Source organism: Anas platyrhynchos, chromosome 9, assembly GCF_047663525.1.
Source record: "Anas platyrhynchos isolate ZD024472 breed Pekin duck chromosome 9, IASCAAS_PekinDuck_T2T, whole genome shotgun sequence".
Taxonomy (NCBI): Eukaryota; Metazoa; Chordata; class Aves; order Anseriformes; family Anatidae; genus Anas; species Anas platyrhynchos.
The window spans coordinates 26,223,974-26,247,717 of NC_092595.1; the positions used below are offsets into that span (position 1 = coordinate 26,223,974).

General features: G+C 36.1%; 1 long non-coding RNA gene across 6 annotated transcripts in view; it reads right to left on the bottom strand.

Moving 5' to 3' along the window:
• Positions 1-23,744, bottom strand: part of LOC106018109 (uncharacterized) — a 74,484-nt gene that overhangs the window by 37,549 nt on the left and 13,191 nt on the right. For 3 of the 6 annotated variants that reach the window (XR_002403671.4, XR_002403669.4, XR_005268078.2), the window contains one exon: positions 12,607-12,731. This is a non-coding gene — a long non-coding RNA (uncharacterized lncRNA). Of the gene's footprint in view, positions 1-12,391; positions 12,504-12,606; positions 12,732-23,744 lie in introns of all 6 variants that reach the window. The other 3 variants (XR_005268076.2, XR_011811281.1, XR_005268077.2) reach the window with 2 other exon arrangements.

Sequence of the window (23,744 nt, forward strand, 5' to 3'; positions counted from 1 at the left end):
CGAGCTATAGTAACCATCCATTATCACAGTGCAATTAAACAACCACTTCACCTACATACCAACAGCACAGCTTTCTCTATTTTTCTAGCACAGCAGAGTCCAGTAATCCCCATCGAGTTTGAGTGTACTTTAGGTTTATGTTTCATATTATTTTTAATTATAATGTAAATTAGTAATTTCCATCATTTACTCACAGAGGAAAAGTGATATATTTGAAGAGCTAAATAAAGGAAAATATCAAAATACACTTCCATAAGTGAAATGCTCAAATCTTCAGTTTCCTCAAGGACAGAGATATTTTCATAATAACCATTCACGAAATTCAGATTGAAATCAGAGTCCTACCCTTCCTGTGTTACTTTTCTCGTTTGCCTCACCTCATTTGTTTAAGTACTAGCTGATTCTGTGTTACAACTTTGGCACAAATATGCAGCTTTCCAAGAAAGTCAGGGATGACCATAAGTCCTGAAACAAGGACTACCTAACAAAAATAGGACCAAAAAGGTGTTGAGGGATTTCTTGAAACAGCAAAAATCCCATGGCTTGCTGCAGCTGAGCAAACCAAGCTACCAGGGCAACTATGAGAAGTTCCCATGACAGTGTTCCCACATCGCCCAATTGAGGAATTTAGAAAAATATTGTTACCAGCTTCAAGGACAAGGTCTACGTGACTGCTAATCACAAGGGGGTTGTTTTCTTGCAGGTGGGGTTGTTTTCTTGTAGTTGTTTGTCTGAGTGCTTTTGACCAATAATCTTGTGTGAGACACTATCCGCCCCTGTTAAGTTCACTATAAAAGTTAGGCTATTCGGGCAATAAAATGGAGCATGATCTGACCATACTGGTGTCTGTCATGCTTTCAGCCGTGCTTCTTGCAACAAAAAAGGGACATTTAATATCAAACCCACTCAACATAAACAGTCAGTCCTGTACAAATTTCTACCTGACTCTTCTGATAATGATAGTAATGGATAAAAGTGCAGGTTGTTCAGTCTTATACCTGATTATACGCACATTATCTATCTACGTCTTTCTTTGTCAATATTTTTCTCAGATAAAAATCTGTTGAAATTACACCACTCTATGATTGATGGCAACTGTTAAAGTGGTGCCCTGAGCTACATGTGTGGGAACAGTCTCATTGCTTAATTTAGTAATGAAGCATCCAAAACAGATTGCCAGAAGCTGGCAGTTACCATACACTAGCTATGTTCTTGCATCCTTTTACAATGACTCCTCTTCTGGCCACAGTCAAATGCTGCGTGCTAACACTAGGGAGACATTGGGCTGTTTCTATATGGCCATTTTGATGCATTTACAAAATTTAAATAAGATTGATAATATCATTAATAAGTCATGTCTTACATAAATAACCTACTCCTAATACTGGACCACTCTCCTGTCATTTGGAAATGTAAAACAGGCATATGGAATTTGTTATTTTGTTTTTCGAGTCATAAACATTACTCAAAAGACAAAGTTTAAAGATTAATGAGAGCTGATCACAGTGACTTGTGTAACTTCAAGATGAGGACAATGAAAAATGCAGCTCCTTGGCATTTATGGAGGAGGGTGTGTGGATGAATCACACAATTGATAGATACCCTTGTTTCAGAAGGCAGCTCTTCTGCCAAGTCATGTACTTTTTTATCTAATCCAATTAAGAAATCATAATAAAATCTACTTTACTACTTTTCCTGTATCAAGTATTCTTTTGCAAGATATTCATAGCTGTGTACGCAACAAACTTCAGGGGGAACATTTCAGTGCTATGAAGCACCCACAGAAAGGGCAAGTCTACATTCTACCAAATCTGTGTTCTTGCTCATCCAAGAGGGTCCTGTTTCCAGCATAATACCAAGAAAGCACAATACTTAATAGCATTAAATGGAACAGTTTTCACCCTAATGGAAACCACAGCAACAATGTTAAAGAGACATTTCACAATGGTCCTCAAGACCAGAACATTCGCACAAAGACACAAGTCCCATAAATTTAGCTGGTATCCTAGAGGCAAAGCAGACTTCACAACTCAAAGCATAAAAAGATAAACAACTGTGGGCAATATTCAGCTTTAGTAACAGTCAGAGGCTAAGAATAACAGAGAACATTGAATCTCTCAACAGCAATAAAATCTGCCCAGCATCACTGGGTCTGGCTTAAAAAACAAACAACAACAAAAAACTGTTAATGACTAGGGTCCAACGCTGCTCAATGGGATTTGTGTAAATAATTAAATAAGAAAAGCCAGCACTTACATTTTTTAGTTTACATGATCACTGAAAATAAGGATGGACAGCAATACCAATTTTTTTCTATTATAAAACTCTTTTCTTTAAGTACAAATGGTAGACTAACAGTATCAGGAAATCAGGAAGATGCAGGGGGGGGAGGGGGATACAGGGGTGATAAAAAAAGAGCTGTTAAGAAAAACCTCTTTTTGTCCAGTTAATGTTATAAAGTTACCAAAATATTTGTTTCTTTCTGAAATAACAGTAATATTCACTACAAAGAAGAAGATATATTTTACTCATGGCCTTTTCTCCAAGGTATTTTCAAAAGTCTACAGATTTGGCCCAGCGTAAAAATACTAGCAACATTTCGTTTTGCCAAACAACAGCATGTAACAACCACGTGCACAAGTACACAACTGAAGCCTCATAAGTTGGTGCAAATCCTTCTACAGCTTCCCAGGCCCCTGTTTCTTGCCTTTTAGTCCAAGATGTGGCTCAGCACCCACCAACCCCCCACCAATGGGACATGCTCCCACTACGAGCATCTGCGTGAAGCTGTGGGGAGGCCCCATGCTCCGGTTGTGTGGGGCCTTGAGTGTCTGATATGCTCCATCCTTTAGCCTTCACACTGGCAAATTAAATAAAGATGCTATTTCGCTTCTTTACACAACTGAGTGGCATTTTAATTAGTCTACAGTTAGAAGTGTTAATCACACTATGAAGTGAGGCAATAATTCACAGCTAGTAAAACTTCCTGCAATGGTTTTACAAGCACCAGTATACAGTTTACCACATCTGTTTTAAAAGGAAAAAAAAAAAAAAAAAAAAAGAAAGGGAACCCACCACACCACAACAGTGCATTCTCTTTTTCAATTAAAATCAGCTTCCAGAAATCCATTCCTAACAGAGGGTTTTTATTCCTCTTTGAAAGGATACTCTAAATCCCTAATGATTTCTTTCAAAGGGCTTTATATATTAACTTTATTTACTATTTTCATTTTGATAGATTCAAAAAATATATGCATAGTAATCCAGGCCTCTCCTTCCTGAAAGCTTCTTTCCTTCACTCCACTGAAAATACTGTATTAACAACTTTTGTCCTTCTGTTTGTCATGTATTCTACTGGTGAAAAGCTTTTCTGTGCAGCAAGTTTTCAGAAAGGGAAGCTGTGTTTATTATTGAAAACACAGATCAAAAAAAAATGTTGAATTTAAGCAGCTGAGATCAAGCAGCAGTATAAACATGCCACCAAGTTTATTTTTTATCTTTTGAAAGGAATGCAAGACCTTCACAATAAATATTTTTAAATTAATCATTCATTTGCTTATTTTTGTGGGGAGCACATTTGTGCAAGATGATTTATCTTCTGCACAGCTCAGCCATCTGGCTGTTCTGAAAGTCTAAAAGAACAGGATAAAAACAAATAGCTAAGTGATTCCTTTATTTTTCTAAGGAATATGATGGGTGTGGTGGGGCTGTTCTGGCAGGCTCCATGCAAAGGATGGCTATAACATAGCATCATCAATTTGATAGACAAAATTTTTCAGTGCCATTTTAGATAGAATCCTAAAATGTACTTAACACTCACATCCAATGTTTTCAGTGAGCAGAGGTAAGCAAACAAGTAAGTACCTGAGAACTCAAAGGTGCCTCTGTACACAGATGCATCTCCAATTCTGATTAGCACATTCAATACAAATTTACCTATCAGATGCAGACATTAAGATGAACTTCATTCTAACATGATAGGAAGCATACAGAAAGCTTCATAACTCCAAACTACATTATAGTTACCAGACGTAATAAATGTGCAAAGTGTTTCTCTGCACAGACTCTTTAAATTAAAAATCTGAAGCAAGAAAGAACCCCAGCTTTTTTTTCCCCTCCCTCCATTTTCTGTTACTATTTTAAATGCACTCTTTAAAGGTTTCTTCATCAACAAGCCAGACCCATGAATCAGTTTAGCAAAAGGCTAACATGGCATCATCTGCACCTATGCAGAATTTTCTTTTGTCATGATTAATCCCTGACTCTGAATATCTTAAATGAACCAAGCCACAACAACATAAATGGCCTTACTTATTCAAGAGTGTGGTTTTGAACAAAAATTGGGCAAATCATTTCAAAGTCTATGTGTCAAATAATCAGGATATATAGAATTTCTCATATTTGTTTCCCTTTGAATGTCAGGCCTCAACTCAGCAGGAACATTTAATAACTTGTCAATAATTTGTGCATGGAATGATCTGGTAAAATCTTGTCACAGTCCATGCAATTCATATACATCTTTTATCTTTCATTAGGTATACATGTCAGAGTCACTGTCTATGCTTTTGTCTTTGAATGTAATCACATATGCAGAAATCAGAAATAAGACGGCATTCAAACCACACACTGCATGAGTAGTCTGAGGACTACTAATTTCTTAGTAATGCTGGCTTTTCTCATAAAGGACAAGGAGGAAATCAGCTTCAAAAACATCACTTTCACACACATTATTAAAACTTTTAGCTTAAGAAATGGAGCAAGGGTAGTTACAGATCAGTCCAACATGGTGCTTTGTTATCCATATGAAATATGGAGCTTGGCTCCAATGAGCTTGCCTTGGAGCCAAAATTGAGGGAGGAGGAAGAGGGGATTACTTGCAGGCCAGAAGAAAGTGGGTGTGATCACGGGTGACTAAACAGACCTCCCTTGTGCATCACATCCCCCCCCACACCCTGCTTTTTGCCCTTTTGCCCTTTTCTGTCTCTCTCTCTCTCTTTTTTTTTTTTTTGGCCAGTGCATAGAGGTTACACTTCTCTTGGTCCAGAAGCACAGAACTACTACAGCAGTCTGATGTATTCCAAGCCATTCACTACAGCTAGTAGAAATATGCAGGATGAAATACATTGTTCCTGGCATTTTAATTCTATTTCAAACCAGAATATCTAAAAATCTCATATGAAAATCCTTTCAGGTTAATCTAGTTCATTTTTCACTCAGTTCATAAAGAGGTTCATAAATTATCTTGCCTAAAAACAAACAAAACAAAACAAAAATATTTGAGCAAAAACTCATCCACTATTACTATAGTGCTCATTGCAAATATTTCCTTTTATTGAGGTATCTTCCCAGTGTTTTTCAGAAATTGATTAGTTAATCAATTAGCAAAATAAAATTTATGTGGCACACATTTATTGGTGGTCAGATCAGAAATTATGAAATTGAAGTCCAAAGAAATTACGTATCTCAACATCAGTCTTACATTTGATAACCAAACCCGTAGAATAAGATAGGAAGACAACTTAAGGTTATGTCACTAGGAAAAAATAAAACTACCACTTTACATTTACTATTTACCTCACTATCACACAGGAAAAACAAACAAAAAATTATAAATGAACTTTGCTATTTCTTCCACCAAATCCTAAAGTTTCCACAGCTGTTGTTGCTGTTGTTTGTTTAGTGTGGTGTATTTTTCGTTTTGGTGTTTTGAGAAAGAGAGAGAGGGGTAAAGAGGATTTTCACCTGATGGGGAATTCAAACATGCTTTTGTCCTGAAACTTGCACTAATTGTACAGAAGTTCATGAGCCTTGTGCTGGCAAGTGTTCTTAAAACGTAACCTTATGGCTCATTTATGTAATTCCCAGTTCTCTGGTAAAAGAGAAACTATCAGCATTATGTGCAGTACAGCCGAAAAAGTACTACTCTTACCACTCCTTCTTCAATATTGTAAATAATGGGAATATTTTTTCCCCATGTTCTCAAATTCATAGCTAATACTAAAAGAGAGCATCAGCACCTGGAAACATGAACAGATGTTATCCAGCCACTGAAAGTAGGTTCACACATTGACTGGCTGTTTGCATTAGAAGCCATCCTTTCACACTGAGCTGCAAAACAGCCCAAAAGCTGGTCCTTTATGAACAATAAGTGGACTTCCCCCACCCTTTTTTCTTAGAGCAAGTCAAAGATGTACAGAGTGTGAGAACACGCGTTGCTGCTGCTCATTCCCCACCTCGTACATGCTGCCCCCTGCACCCCTGCCAGGTGGGGGTGTCGGGGATGTTTGGCGGGGAAACCAGGAACCTCCTTGCAGGGCCCCAAGCTCAGAAGAGCCTCACCCAAGTTCACCCTTTTCCTACCATCTTATGACACTTTATCACCCCATTTAACATACACAGACTAGTGTCCTCAGGCCATATCATCACACACTTCTGTTTAAAAGCAGCCAACACACCAATAAAAGTACAAAAAAGTCCAGAGAAGCTAATATTGAGATTTCAAGTCTTTCAAAGACAAAAATTTGAAATTTAATTGCACAACAGAAATGTGGATTTCACTTTTTAATTAAGGCACCCCAGTTTTAACTGTTTCACCCACCCACCCACACTTCTTTGGAAGTGAAAAACTACTCATAGCCTCCAAAAACACTAAAGATATAAGTTTAGAAATATCTTAATTTAGCTACAAAATAATGTTTTAATATTTTTTAGTTACTAGAGGATAAAATGCTTGGTTGATGGTTCTTAGTGTTATCAAACTTTGCAATTAACTTTTATTTGATCTTCTGCTTCCAAGAAGAAAGTCACATCAAGTATTTTGGCAAAGGCCCTTCAGTTCAGATTCTAGCAGAATTCATTATCAATACCACTGTATTGTTGTATCCAGGTAGGACATGTATGATACCTTTGGCATTATACTAGCATGAATTGTCTCACATTATTTTATATATAATATATAAATGCACATATACACACACGACAGACTATAGCCAAACATAAAACACAAAGTTATTCATCAGATTATGAGGAAAATAAATGGAACAAGAATATTATGTCCAATCTGAACAGACTGCTATTACCAGTCATATTTTTAAAAAAGCAACACCTGAGAAACTTTATTTCAATTCTCATGTGACTGGGGTTCAGATCATTCAGATTTCCAAATGAATTTTCAAAACTTTGGCTTTATAGTAAAATTTACATTTAGATGCAGCAGAATACAAACAGCTTGATGCATAACATTTTTTTGTTAAATACGTAGCACATTCTCAAAATTAACAACTTCTCCAACAGCACTTGCAAATAAATATAGTTGACCATTTTTCCATCTTCTAAACACCATAATCTCTCTTTAAGTATTAAGAGATGTCATGGCCTGAACTTTTATGGATCATAAAGCTTCCATTCTACATCCAAAGGTTACTAAACTTTAAACAGTTGACTGAGATTTATGAGGCAAATGCAAAATCTGCTTGTATGAGTCAGGCCTTGTAACTAAGCAAGGAGAAGGTAGCCCTAACCATGGAAATAAGGTATATTATTCAAAAACACTCCAGGAAATAAGGCATGATGGGGTAACAACATCATGAAAGCAAAATACCACAGAAAAGAAACCACAGGAAAAAAAAAAATCAGGAAATGGAGTAAGTCAGATTTTGTTCCATTAAATAGTAACAAAATTAGAAGTAAGACATGTAAAGAAAAACAAGATAAAGATTTGTCATCACTGAAGGGAAACGGAAGCAACAACAGCTAGCAACCCCATGGGACATATAAAATAAAATCAGAATGCAGAAATGCAGAGCAGCTCAAAAATTGATGGACTTAAAACCTTCACTTTTTCACATCACCAAAGTGAAAGAGATTAAAATCAGAACTGTAATGCTTTAGGAACATGCCAGCCAGATCACATTTGCAAAAGATGCCCATCTTGATTAGCTGCAAGGGAAACATTCAATTCTACTAGATTTTGGATGAGAATGTAAATGAAACTCTTATCATTGCTTGAATCCCTGAAATGCAAATGTAGGGCTCTGATTTACTACTAACATTCCTGAAAAGCTTCTGACTTTCTTACCTTAATATCTCTAAAGTGAATGATCTGGTGGGGAAAGAAAAAAAAAAATGTTTTGCAGTTCCCCTTTCCCCTATCACCTCAATGTTGAGTGACTTAGCCCCCAAGAGTTAAAACCAAATCAAAAGCAAACCAAAACCCTCCAAACTGACACCACAACCACCAAGGAAGACATTATCTGTATATACTGACAGAAAGAGGAGGGGGGAATAAAAAACAAACAAACAACAAAAACAACAACAAAGACAGTCAGAACCTGCAAAACTAAGCAGAATGGATGAAGGAAGAAGTAGCTGCTACTTTGACACTTCCCAATGTTTTTCTTCAACTCTTAAGCCCTCTGTTTTCAAAGTCTCTGGGGCCTGACATTGCTGGGTTACATTCTTGTGTGTAATGTTTGCCAAAGAGGAGGAAGCTCCACACTGCAGGATCTGTCTCATCCTTGGGGAGAAAATGTGACCCGTGCTCTGAGCCCCAAACAGGCCCATGCAGGCATGCCTTAGGGGCAGAAGCTAGGGTTGTCCATCACTGCTCCTGCTGCAGTGTCAGTCTATGGACAAAGATTCAAACCAGTAATGAACGAGCCAGACTCCAACTATGAGGACAAGTGAGAAAAAAAGAAAAAAAAAAAGGGGGGGGGCAAGAAAGGGTAAGAAAGTTTTCATTCGAGAAGCAAAACTTACAAGATTACAAAAATATGAGAGCAACATATGAAGAGAAAAATAATAAAATAGAAATACCAGTACAGGCCTGAAGAGCTGCTTCTCCTTTTGCCGTGCAGTGAAGTAGAAATTTAAAATGTTATGACAAGGGGTATTAGGATGATAACCAGAAATCAGGGAGACTCGAGACATTTAAGAAGGCAGGACATAAATATGCCTAGTTTTTCTGCTAGGCAACAGCTCTAGAAACCTCTGGTTTACTTCTAGAGACTGAAAATTTACAAAAGATCAAAAGTTAGACAACAGATTACATTTACAGAGCATTACACTCTACAGATTGCTAGATAATATCCTACATAACAGCAACAGATCTTTGATCAAACTCTGAAAATTGGTGTTTATATTCAAAGTAACTGCACTGAGCATAGTTTACACTCTGGAACCCAATTTGGACTCCTTTAAGCAAGTAGACAAGGCCAAGTTTAGAGCTGTGAGGTGTTGAGAGCTCTCACTGCAGTGTTTGCAGCATGGAGGGCAGACTGGATAAAGAAATTAGCTGAGTTTTAAGACTGGCTGGAAATTTTGGAATAATTAAAAGAAATTACATAGATCTAATCTTCTACATGTAATGGGAAATATTAACTTGATGATCAGGCATAGTGATGTTGACTTACTCTAGGTGACAACCTGGCACATGGTTAGTCCAGAAGGCAGCTGGCAGCCTGTGGCTGGTGCTGCCCTCAGTTCTCCACTGCACCAAGGGCTCCAAGTGCTCTGGGACTGCTTGGCTGCCTGCACACTGTTCTGAGCACAGGGGGCTCACACCTCAGCTGTGAATCTATTCTGGAATGTACTTTAAAGGAGCTTAATAGAATAATAAAGGAGAGTGCATACCAAAATATGGTGGATACCACTGAGCTATTTTTTTTTTTTTAAGCAGTAGAACTCTTACTGTTCTACATGCTACAAATAAAAGAGGTTTTATTTTTTAATTTTTTCTCCCAAAATGTCAAGACTTGTCCTACTTAGGAAAGCTTTTTTCATTGAAATAAGAGTTTGAAAACACTTTTGTAAATATCTTATAAAAAAAAATCACTCAATTTTTTTCCATTAATTTGTCAATTGTGCATAAATAAATGAATGGATTTTGCTTAAAACTATTTTTTCCTTTCAGTTGCCTTTCTTCTGATCAACTTTTTAACTAGATTTCCTTTCCCTCCCATTTTCTAGTTACAATTCCTAGTGGAACTGGGTTCAAGGACACACACCAGAAGGCAATGTTGGATTCCTCAGCACGCGGGTCTTCATGTGTGACACACATGGCCACATGGCACCAGCACTATGCATGTTCTGACTGCCACAAAAGGCACCACAACACAGGTGCAAGAAGTCTATACCTTCTTTCAACAACCATTTTTAAAGCCTACTTTGATGTTTCTTCAAGTACTGCAAGAAGTAAAAACTTAAAAACTTCCTCAGAGAAATATACCAAAAAATATATATATACAAAATATATGAGAAATATACAAAAGAAAGAAAGAAAGAAAGAAAGAAAGAAAGAAAGAAAGAAAGAAAGAAAGAAAGAAAGAAAGAAAGAAAGAAAGAAAGAAAGAAAGAAAGAAAGAAATGTCTTTTCAAGTTATTTCTCCACAGAATCTATTTGATTTTCAGTCAGTTCCATGAAAATATAATTTCTCAGTGGGGAAAAAAGAAACAGGACCATATGAAAATAAACACGACTGGTTCCTGACATGGTCCTCCGAGCTCCGTGAATCCTGAAGGGATTTTGGTCCCAGATTTGCTCAAAGTGGGAAGAGTTGACTGTTCCCAGCCCTCCGCCAGGTGCTATCTGGTGACAGGAGGATCTTTCCAGCGCATTTCAGCAACCAGCCGGCTTGACAAATGTCCTGCAAAACTGGAATATTGTATCTCAGCAGTACGCAATGGAGTTTTGCCAAATGTCTAACAGCCCTATTATTTCTCCCTGACAGGCTGTTTTACAGAAGTTTTTCTAATTACACTAAATGAAAGTATGGGTCATTGGACGGAACAGAAGGATATTTACATTGGGCCTCTGATATCATTATAACAAGATAAAGAGCAAATACAGGCCAGAAATGTTCCATTCAGAGTGACATTACAACTTGCTATACCATATATTTACCCCCAAAAAAACATTCTTATCACAAAACAGATATTTCTCCTTAACATGAGACCACCAAAATGAAATAAAGTAAGATAGAAGAAGATCGAAGAAGATAGGAGTAGAGAAATACTCAATGTTTCAGAAAAGTGGAAAGAATGTAAGAGCAGTAGTGCTGTGACAATTCAGACCAGCTAGAGATCTAGTCTTAGCAAAGCAAATTTATTGTAATTCAAAATGATTAACCATTAACAGTCAATTACATGCATACTGCTAAAAACCATAAGACAAATTTGTGTCTTAACAAGTATGAAAGGTACACTGATAACAAGACCCTCTTTGGTTTTAAATGGACTTTAAACCCAACTTTCCCTCCAGGTGTTTTATGTTAAGTAGAAGTATCTGCCTACTGTTGGCATTTATCTCACTTCTCATGCACGTAGCACTAATTTGGCAGTATTGGGGTCTTATGATAAACAATCCCCATGGAGCTTTAAAATTCTGCCTAATAATTCATTCTCTTTTCTTTAACATTCAACTGGTCATGGAGTGGATGAAAATGGTTATTGAATGGGCAGAGTCAGCCTTTCTGTACCATTTGTGCATTATCCAGAAAAAATGAGGATGCATCTAGGAGGAAATAATACATCTGACATCTTTGAACAATTTCTTCTCAACTCCTAAACTGTAGTAGTTCTATTGTGGCAAGTACAGATGTTATATCATTTGTGATGAGAACTAAAATCAATATCTGCCTTGTAAACTGCCGTTAAAAAAAAGAAAATAAATAAATAAAAAAATCCAGCCATTCTTTTTATATATATATATATATTTCACACTACGGTCATGGCATATGTAACAGACAACATATTACTAGACAGATAGTATATAACATCAGTAGTTCCTATTCATAGGAATAAAAAGCAGCAGTATATATGAAAACTATTCATATTCTCTTTCTTACTATTAAAAGATGCTTGAGGGGAAAATCTTTGCTGATAAGCATATTCTGACAACATAAAAATGTAACTGTACATTGAAATTATAGCTAAATACCTATTTGTGTAATTTTCTTTTTAATTTTGTTTTACTCAGACTTTTCAAGCTTACTTTTGATAATACAAGAATAAAATCAAATATGCTTAGGAGGCGGAAGTTTCCCAGTTCAGCACGTGTTAAGTCTGCACTGCCGAACAGAAATATTTAGGCAGCCTCAACAAAAGCCACTTCCATCAGTTCCACTATTTAAAAAAATTAATCATCATTTAGAACAACATAATGTTAGGTGAATGCTATTATGAATTCATTAGTAAAAGTGCCTGTAATATAACCTCCGAACATAAAACATTTCTATTTTCAGGGAGAAAATCATTATAATGCATGGACAGACACACATTTGCATCCTTGACTTTTGTTATCCAGAATGAATTAGATTTCATGGCAAAGTAAAACAAGGGAAGGTCTAATTTTCTTGGAAAAAATGTGTGGCATTTTATTTATTTATTTACTTACTAATATACTATTAGAGCAGGGAACACAGAGTTCTTCAGGAAGGTGGGGAGGTCTGGCAGGTATGTCTTTATAAATGGTAAAACCACACTTAGATGTAACCTGAAAACAGAAACTGGTAGTGGATCACTATAGCAATACTACCATTTCAACAGCTAATCATAATTCACCAACGGAAACTTTTACACATGTATCTCACCACAAGAACGCTGCATTACCTGTATCCCATGAAAGAGATCAAAAAACTTTTGAATGAAGGTAGCAGAACATGGTGCTCTTGAACAATCTTGCAAAGTCACCTGAACTTTCAGCAAGATGCATTTTAGTCTCGTCATTAACCACTCTGAAGAAAAAAAAAATATGAATCAAAATCATTACAGCCTTAAAATCTAGCAGTACACCATCAGCCTGGTAGCCTGGCCAAGAGTCCATTCCTGGCACCTCAAAAAGCATGTGTACAGTGGAAGGTTTTTTGTTGCTGTTTTTGTTTTGTCTGAAAAAAGTGAAACATATCATCTCTACCCCCATTACAACTCTAAATTACCCGGGAGGAATTTTGTTATTCTCTAGACAAGTCTGTGTGTATTTGAGCATTGGTTCACCTATCATACTGTGAACAATGAAACTCATCCTATGAAGTTCAAACCAACCCAAATAAAGATGTGAAATCCTTGTGTTTTACCTCCCAGGCAGCTACGAGGTCTGGCAAGGTAACAGATTCAGATCAGTTTAGATTTTGAAATATACTGCTGTGCAGCATTCTGAGGCCTCTACAGCATGCAGTTTTAGAGCTGTTGACTATGTCTGTGGAACTGCAATGTCTGTCAGTGACTAGTTAACTGCAATGTCTGTCGGTGACTAGGTAATGAAATTTATCACCTGGAAGATAACGGACTATTTCTGAGGAGATAACAGAGCTCAGCTTTCTGATGTTCTGGCAAAGTGCTGTCTGCACACATACACAGTGCTGGAAAGGGTGCCAGGCAGCAAGGAGCATGAGTTCAGAGCTAACATCTGCAAGTTAGGCAGTTCACAGTTTCATACCTAAATATTCAAAAGTGACCCTACTCCACTCCTAAGTGAGAGATGAAACAGACCAGATAGTGAAAGGAAAAGCAGGGTAAGTAATAAGTCTTCATAAAATGGTAATTATAAAGAGAAAAAAAATAAATCATAAATATTTAAATAATAGGCGTAAATAAGAACACATTTTGACAGCAGTAAGAAGAAATCTAGTTAGAACAGATTACCTGAAAAGAAGTGGTGTCTGTAAATGGGAGACAAAAACATTCCTTTGAATTGACATAATTTCATCTTGCTGAGTGCAGGTCTTACCAAAGGCCCTCCTGGGATTCTCCAAGAGAAGAGGTCACCAAAGGTCCCACTCCATCCTACTTGGCCACCTTAGGGTTGCTTTTCAACCCATGTTTATTTTAGAAAATAACTTCAGAATAAAAATAGAGCCAGGCATGTAACAGTCCTCAAGATGTGTTGTGTACTCAGCTGATTACTTTCATGGTTTAAAAATTCATTTTGAATTTCTGCATATATATTCAGTGTCACGTTCTGTTATAAAAGAAAATTCTTCTACATAGAAGGTCTGCACAGTGGCCTTGTGATCTACACACTTAACGTGATCCACAAAACACTGCATTCCCCACTGGATTTTGAGGGTGTTTTGAATTTCACAAGCTAGTGAAAGTTGGTTATCTGTGAATTCATGAAAAGTGAAAGGCAGCAAATGCGCCACTTTCAAGTCTGAATGAGCATTTTTGTTTCCTCTCTGTCACAGACCCCAAACCTAGCAGTCATTTAAGCCTGGAGTATAATGAGCCAAAATTATCAGGAGAGTTGACCACAAGTGACATATTCTAAAGAGGAAATTGTTTTCATCAAAACATACTGTCATTAGTTTCTCCACATATACTACAAAAGCTGAAATCATAAACACAATAATGCATGGTTTCAAAACATTAACTGAGGCCACAGAGGCAGCTAGATTAAAGAATCCACAAAGATCTCAGTGTTCATATAGAAGGAGCGAAAAACTCAAAGTGAGGACCTTCTGAGAAATCAGAAACTGAAATTATATACATAGCAGGATAAAGTACTTAATTGAATATTTTAAAGGGTTTATTTCAGTTTGGCTGAATAAATTAATTTTACTCCCCATCTTACTGCACTGCTAAGGATCAGTTAAATGAGTTGTCCTGGGCCACAGACCTGAAGCTTCAGCTTTAACCTACAGGAAGTGTATAAGCAACCGCTGCTTCAAAAGCATTGACCCACCACCTACTGACTACTGTGAACTTGGGATTTGACCTAGAAATTCATTACACTGCTGTTGTCTCAAAAATATAACTTTCTGTCATGGCCTAACTGAGAGTAACAGGATTACATACAACTTGGACAAACACTTCAATTTCTCTTTGTATTGAAGTAACTAGGCAATTGCAGAACTTCCACGTTCTTATAATTGGAAACTCTTTTTTAAAATAAAAATGTACATTTATACATGGTCATTTGGACAATATTAGGTGAAGTACCAAAAAAAAAAAAAAAAAAAAAAGCTTTTATTTTTCCTGATATAACAGCCACCATAGGCTTCTTCCAGTTTTTCTATTTTGACATTGAGTAAGTCAAGTGCTTTCATTTCCTCTTGTACAGGGAGTTCTCCATTCCTCTGATGATTCTGGCTGGACATTTCAGTTTGGACCCACATCTCTTGATCATAAATGATTAGAATTGCTCAAAAACATACCAAGAAAGGTCTCAAGTGAATGAACATGAGTATCAGTACTCACTCTTTGGGATCACTTCATTTGATATGTTTCATTTTTCCACAGCCATGTCACACTGATGGCTCATACTCTTCCTGCGACCAACCAATGCACACAGATCCTCTACTTCTTCAACTATTTCAATCTGTGAGCCTCCAGAAAAGATGCTTTGATTCCCAGGTGCGGTTTGTTTTATTGATTTTCTATTATTTTTTGTCTCCAAGCCTGTCCCATTCTTTCCTTTATAATATAAAATGGTCTGCTGCCTTCACAGTCCCTCCTAATTTTTTTTGTCAATTGATTTCATCAGCATAACACAATTGTTTGTGCCAAAGTTATTTAAAAAAATAAAAATAAAAATAAAAGTAATTTTCTCCAAGCTAATCCTCAAGGAAATAAGAAGTAATCTTCATCCAGACAATCTTTCTTTCATAGCTATTTGCTGTTGACATATTTAACCAGCTCTTTATGTGTTGCGTACATTTTCTACCACTTACTATCGTTACTAATAGGTTTTCATTATTCCTCCTGGTCCATAATTAATAATTTCCCAGCATTAGATTTAAATGGCAAAGACTTCAGAGTCTAGTCAAGTATATAAAGTATTGAAACTATCGATTTTGTTGTTCAAGCCATAGAAGATGAATTTTCTCTTTTCCCTTATGCACTAATAGACAAAGATTGCATTTGCAGCGAGACTTTAAAGTAAGAGAGCAAACATAACTATGGAAACAGAACCTGAAAAATATTTTAAATATCCACCAAAAGAGCTCCAAGCAGGGATACAATATGGAGTCACCCCAAGAAAAAATATCTTGAACAAAATTGGAGATTACAAACCATCAGAAAATTCTAGGCTGCTTCTTCTTCTACTTAGCCTTTCTTTGGGAATTCATTCCTGATTAGGAATGACAGGGTTTCATTGCCTGCTTTCTTGAATATTTATTCAAAAAGAAGCCAGCTGTCCCCATCACTGGGAAGCACATTCACTTTCTTCCCCTACCAATCAAAGCTTATAGTCTGCCATCTTCTCTTCCAAAGACCTTTAAAAATTTGATACTTTCTCTTGCTATTAATAACTTTCCACAACTCCAAACACCATTCCACAATTTTCAAAAATACAGGCAAATAATATAGCTTTCTAGAATACTGTACATCACAGAAACCTCTCACTAAAAATAAAACTTCTTTAAACATACTCATTAAGTAACACAACTGTACTGACTCTTGGTGAACATACATAACAAAGAATCTTGGATCTTCTGGGAAGTTTTACACATACCACTTCTTTCTATGTTTCATTTCCTCATGAAAAAATACTTATCACTCCTATTCCTTGACTGGTCTCCACAGGCTCAAATCCTGTAATGCAGCAGATTTCTGAGGAGTCTCACAGCACAATTTACATATTGCATGCTCAGAGCACCTTGCAGAAAAACTTTTCAAACTTGGAGGAATTATTTATTATTGTAGTATAAATATTCATGCAAAAATACAACAAAAATTTTTAAGCACTTAATAAGTAAGAAAGCATCATAAGTTAAATCATTTCTTACATAGCCCCTGTGAACCCAGACAAAAATACCGGAAAAAAAAGTTCAAGAAGTAATCCTCAAAAATAGCACATTGGGATTAAAAATAACCCAGGACAAATGAGTATCAATCTTGTTTAACCTTAGGTTTAAAAATAGGATGGTTTTATTCTGTGGTATTATCCAAATAACTTGAATCTCCACCATGAAGCCGTAAAAATTAAAGTAATCACTAGCACAAAAGAGTCATTACAACAGAGCATAATAAGAAAACAGAAGGTGCCAAAGCACAGAAGTCTACCAAGAAAGGAGCTCATCTAGAGTGTATTAAGGTAGATTTTACATGTGGTCATTAGTCATTATTACATTGTAGGAATTTTCTGTAAACCAAGAAGTAGCTGGGTAGCAAAACCACTACCTATATTAAAAGTTGGAACTTAAATAAAAACAAAAGTATTCAAAGGTGAACAGCTAAATAAGGAATCAAACAATAAATTTTAGCCACAGAGTTACTGTAAGGTAAGTAAATAACATTCACCATCCCAATTGCTCTGACAGGCTCAGATTCAACTTTTTATTCAATTTCTTTGTGGACAGAGTGCTTCCTAGGAGCCAGGAATTGGTCTGATTAAGACCAACCAGTAAAACTGGGATTCTAGGATACTCCTACCCATTTACAGAAGTCTGCGCATATCTCTAAATCTTTCCTTGAAACCAGAGACCTGGATGGTTTTTAGGAAAGAGATACATCTCATTATAAACAAATATGGCAGCTCACCAAAGCAGGCACGCAACAGTAAAGAGAAAAAGCTAAAGACACTAGTGTGCATGCAAAGTCAGCTTTCAGTGAGCCAGAGTTTCAGCTAATATGAAACAGCATTGACCTCACAAACTTCTTTGGTTCTGAATCATCTCCTAACCTTACAGCACATACACTGCACATGACTTTCCCCATAGAATTTTTCACAAGCCCAGTCTCAGCTTCCACCACCTCATTCTCCCACAGCCTCTCTCAGCTCTACCCTGTTACCGACACAGCTGGTCTTCATTACTGCACTCTCAGTAACTCTATGAAAGCATGTCCTGCACAAATCGAAGTGCTATTCTTGCTTCTTTCTTAGAGCTAGAGAAGTTCGAAAGCACCACCTAATGGCACAAGTAACATCGTGAATATTAACTTTTTAAAGTGCTTCTAGAGTACCTAGAGACATGAGTTCACATAAGTAATTTTAGTGGCTATTTTCCATAGAAAGTAGGATACAAAAATGAGAAATATTTACCCCACATCAAGGACAAGTCATTGCACATTACCAAGCCAAATTTATACAAAGTTATATCTTCCTATACCATATATGAGAGTTCACTGAAATCCTTAATTTCCAAAATGGCTTAAATATAGAGTTTGTTAGTGCAATGACCACAATTTTGCATCTGCATTTAGAAGAGAACCAAGTGAATTGTACTGGAGATAATTAAACAAGAACATTTCTACCATTAACTGCATCTGAAAAAAAAAAAAAAAAAGTGCTGCATAAGATAATTTCAAGACCTCAATGACAGGCTACCTTATATCATTAGTATTTACTAAAAAGAAATAGGAACAACTGGAAGCTGTCTGATATCTTATTTTATCCGAAGTTTACTGCTTGGCTACTGTAGTGTTCCCAGCTACTTTCAACAGTACAACTGAAATGAAGAACTTTGATTTCATTGACAACAGTTTGGACTAGATTTTGGCAGAACACCACAGACTGCTATGGTCAACCTCTGACTCTGAAGCTGCCTGATATTTTGTTCAATCCTGAGCAGAAAGACTGAACACCCTTCCTGCCTCCGTTCTTGCCCTAGCAAAGCCAGAACAGGATCTGTGCATGCCTATTTACATCCCTTTCACTGTAGTATCCAATCACATAGACAACTGGCACATAGCAACTAACAGAACTGACACTGCTCCAGCACCATCCAATATTGTTGTCTTCATAGAGATAATTATGCAAGGTAATTGATGATACTCTGTCATTACCAGTAAAAAGAATTCTATCTTCTGATCGAGAATGCATCCTTTATGTAAATACTAACGCCACACTACTTCTGCAGTTCGAGAAACGCATGCAGGAAGAAATTGAAAGTCTTGCACCATATCACAGCATGTCAGCAGCAGATCTAGAAACAGAATGCAGAACCCCAGACCTGGTCCAAAGCTCTATGGCATGTCACATAACAACTTCACTCAAAGCAATAGCAGAACTGAACATCATCTCCTCTGCTTCCAAGACTTTCCCAAATGACAGTCTAGACACATTAGTAATGCCCTGTGAAGGTGAATATGTTCAAAGTAAATGTCTATGCAAGAACTTGAGTTCCCTACATTCTGCATACACTAGATGTTTGACATATGAAATAGAAATGCCAAGAGAGTGAAAGGAGAAAAAAAAGCTTCACTTTCTCTAAGAGCATCAACATTAAAAGTGAAGGCATTAGAACAATTGTATCATATACAGGAACTTTTTTCTATTTAAAAATTTACAGCTTCCATCAGGCTATAAACTTTTAATACCAAATACATGACAGCCAAGCATTCAGATATCACATGGCCTCCACAGACACAAATGGACAATGGTGTTATTGCCCCTTAAAAAGTATTAAAATAGGGATCCAAATATGAATGTACCTGTACAATCATTAATGTCAGTTATTCTGCTGATGTAGATCCAGCTAGGTTTTTTTTCCCCATTTAAATTTTATAAGTCTCTTATTCTGATCCTCGTTTTAAATTTCCAGTTGCTTCCATGATATTTGTACCTCAAAAATGCTACTAAATGAAACTGTTATAAATAATAATTAAAAAAAAAAAAAAAAAAAATCAAGCAAACAAAAAAAAATCTACCTACTTTGAAATAAGCTTGTACTGAAGTTATTTCTATAGAAGGCAGGGAAAAAATCACAATGCACCTGTAAAAGCTTCTTTCCTATTACCTACATTGCAGCTCTTCTAGGCAGTTTTACATGACTTATAAGTTTGTTGTTTTAATTAGCTAAATCATGTTTTTCCCATATAAAGGTGTCTTCTGAAAGATTCATTCCTCTTCAGAACCCCAAGTTTTTCACTGTTACCAGATCCAGAGCAATCTGAAGTTTAACCAAGTCTTTAGTGTTTATAATGAAATGTATTTCTATTTGACTCAGCCATACTAATTATACGCTAGCCCCATATTTGCTTCATTTATATTTTGTCTTATTCTGATTGCACAGAGGAAATGCTAGTATTAGCCAAATTGAGCAGAGAACCAGTGTCAGCCTGGGACCATTCATGAACAACCAGCAGGGAAGGAAAAGATAGAAATCCGTTTATTACTTCTTATAACAGATTTTTAAGATGTGTGTGGGCATTTCTGACATTACCTGTTATGCTGGTTATATATACTAAACCACAACAACATTTAATACACTGAGAATTGCTTATATATCTTGTATTACTTAGGAGTGCTTGCTGTGCTTTATGTTTAAACCAGATAACACAGATTGTTTCCTCCTCCACAACTGTATAATAAATCTAAATTGTAAATCCCCATTTATTCTGACTGCCTTGACAAGACTCCTTTGAAATTATCATATATTTCATTTAAGAAATTTTTTAAATTTTCCCATGTCAAAAGGAATCTCCTGGGATGGAAAAAAAACAAAAACAAACATTCTCAAAATAAAGTAGTTAAAATTAAAATATTATAAAATAATAAGTGGAGCAGATTCAGAGCATGGTATTTTTTGTCTACAAATTGAGCATGAAGGTTTGTTGATTTGAGGGGAGAGGTATCTTTATTTTTTTCATCAATATAAATTGGACTAGTGGGAGAAATCTTTTGCTTGGGTTTTATAGCTTCTGTTGTAACCGAGGAATGAGGGTCCATTCAGTATTATGGCCTGTTTTCATTGCAGCAATACCAGTTCAACTGATGATGATGATTAAGTGGTTTAGCAGACAGACGACTAGAAGTTGGAAAGTCCATGTTCAACTAGGTTTTTTCTGGCATAGTCTATTGCTCCATCTCTCAGTTTCTCTAAAATTTACTGATATAACATAAGGAATAACATTCTGTATTTTGTCAGTTCAAACTTTACAATAAAACACCACAACAACCACAACACAAAGGGAAATGTTATTTAAAGTGTAATGCATCAGGTCATTAAGACAAAGTCCCCAGCTCCAGTTGAGATGTGGTATACACATCTGATATACCATCTGATATGAGATGTATGCCAGAGTCGCTAAAAAAAAAAAAAAAAAAAAAAAAAAAGAGAGAGAGAGAGAGGGAGGGAGAGAGACATGATTTTTAAAAAACTAGGTTAGACAATAAAATAGGCAAACAAAACTGTCAGGAAGTGTAAAAATACATTGACATGGGTCTTAAAATATGAGTCAAGCCTCCCAAGGTTGTGCTGGTGAATACACCATGGGTGTATTTCTTCCTTAGCCAGTGCTCTAAAATTGTTATCACAGAGACTGACCAGATACCCTGCAACACTTCTGTGTCTCTTTCGTGATTTGCAGAGCTCAAAGAACTGTTCAGAAATAGTAAAATTATAACCATTTTCTGTTTATAGATGGGGCAGCTGAAGGGCAAAGAGTGAACATTTATGTAACAAGCCACTAGCAGAGTTCGGTATTAGTCTTTAACCATTAGACCACTAAAATTCTTAGATAGAATGTTCATATGATTTCTCCAAAGGCAGGAGAAATGTATTACCATATGAAATAGAATATGTAGTACCATATGTGAAAACGTAAGGAAGCCAAGCTTCATTAATTTTATTACTCATAAACTACTCATGGAAAAAGGAATCCACAAAGGAGAAGCAGGCATAGTAGACTTTTTTTTTTATTGTTCACACTGACAAAGAGCAGGATGACTAGTGGTAAACATCATTTATTTTCCTTTAAAGTATTTGCTCAATTCATCCAAGCCTCTTACAACCTTGAAAATGGATAGTGCATTACAAAATGTCCTAAGAATAATTATAGGAAATCTAGAACAGAAAATTGACCATGTCTATATAAATATCTTAATGTCTACACAGGAATATCCACCTCCCACTGTTCTTACTTCCATGTTGCCAGGAACCAGCAAAACTGATGGCACTGCTAATATTTCTTTCCATATCACATTTTTCATCTGATACTTTGTAAAATGTGATACATCTGAACTGATACTTTGTGTTTCACTCTAACCATATTCAAAAACAAAACGAAAAACAGCAGCACCTGGTCTGTTATTTCCCCATGATTTTAAACATGCACAGGAACAAAGAATTTGTTGTCTCTCATATACTGTAAGTTTGTTTTATTTAAGTGGTGTACATGAGAGTCTAGCTATCCTCTCTAACCACTGCACCTGATGAAATGCATCCTGATTTAAACAGATAATATGGGTTGGAACAAACTAAGGTTGGTACATCAAGAACATACTTGATGCTTCATGAAACTGAATGGGAGATTGCATACTGTCTGAAAGAAGCAGAAATGAAACAAACAGAAAAAGAATGGCTCCCAGTGATCAAATTGAAAGAAAATTTGATATTTGCTAAATGATAGAAGAGACCAGCAACATAGACTTTATTTTCTACTGATTTTTCTACTCAGAAAGTAACCAGCAGCACTAGTCCTTACCATTAAGGATAACATTGTTTGTTTGTTGCTTTTCTTTCCATCATAATAATCAAAATTTCACTAAAAATAAATTGTTTTTTTTTTAAATAAAAGTTCTGGGACACTAAAGCATTCTGACTGAATGGAACTAAATGATGTCCTCTTAGTTGCTCCAGTTTTTGAAGTAATTAATGAAGCCTTTCCATTACTTCAAAGGAAGTCAGATTTAACTCTTGCAGACCGTTTAGGTGGGGGTTGGCACTAAAATACCCTAAAACACATAGAAAAGAACAGTCACTTCTGTTTGTACCAAACACATGCCATAGAAACAACTCAGTGATGGCAATTTATAGCACGCTAAGTAAAGCTGAGGAAGAAAATGAAAATTGTTTTCATAGGAAGTGAAACTAAATTATGTATTTGGTTCTGGTTTGGTAAATTTAATTTAATTACACTTTTTTTTTTTTTAATATTATATGTCAGAATAGTCCATTAACTCATTGGCCAACATTCCACTGCAAGGACTGCATTACAAAACCAATTTTGATTTAGACTTTTAAACACTAAATCAGCTGTTACCACACAGCAGATATAGTTTCCACATAACTCTTAATTTGAGCTCAAGCTTCAAGTTTAGTCACTCATTGTATGATTCAAGGCTGTCCTAATTGCTGCCCCAGGACAAAAAAAAATAAAAAAAAAGAAAATTTACCTCAAAATACATCACCAATCATACTGAACTACTATTACCTTATTAATAAGAATTAAATACTGCCTACAACTGATGCAGAGAATGTATCTCACCAAGAATGCTATTTCTAAATAACTAAGAATAAGAGAACTCTTTGGTCAAGAAGGAAAACATTATTTCAAAGTTGTCTGGATCTGTGAAATACAGGTTTGGATCGAGGTCAACAGCATAGGAAGAATGAAATCTCAAGCTTATTAAAATAACAATATTTTGCACCCTCTTCATGTCTTTCAGTATATTTAAAATGGTAAGCTAAATTTGCAGTGCAAGAGCTTGTAGTAAATTCTCTCTGAGCTGTACCTATTGGTTGCCTTACTAAGGTTTTGTTGGTTTGTTTTTGGTGTTTGTTGTTGCTTTTTGTTAAGTCTCTCCCTCCATAAAGGTTGCAACCTTGCAACACTACCCCACCAGAACTTCATCTTGAAGACCCTTGAAGAATTACCGTGCATTACTCTATTAGTTCTACTGCAAAGGAGGATCTTAAATGGAAGGACAGGTGGGAGGAGTGGAGCAAAAATAAAATTCATAAAATTACCATATTCTGAATAATTAATATTTTTTTTCTGTTAGCTGATGGACTCCTAAGATTCTTCCATGAAGAATGGAAGATTCTTCCCTCTTCAATTATTTTACAGTTCTATATCTAAAA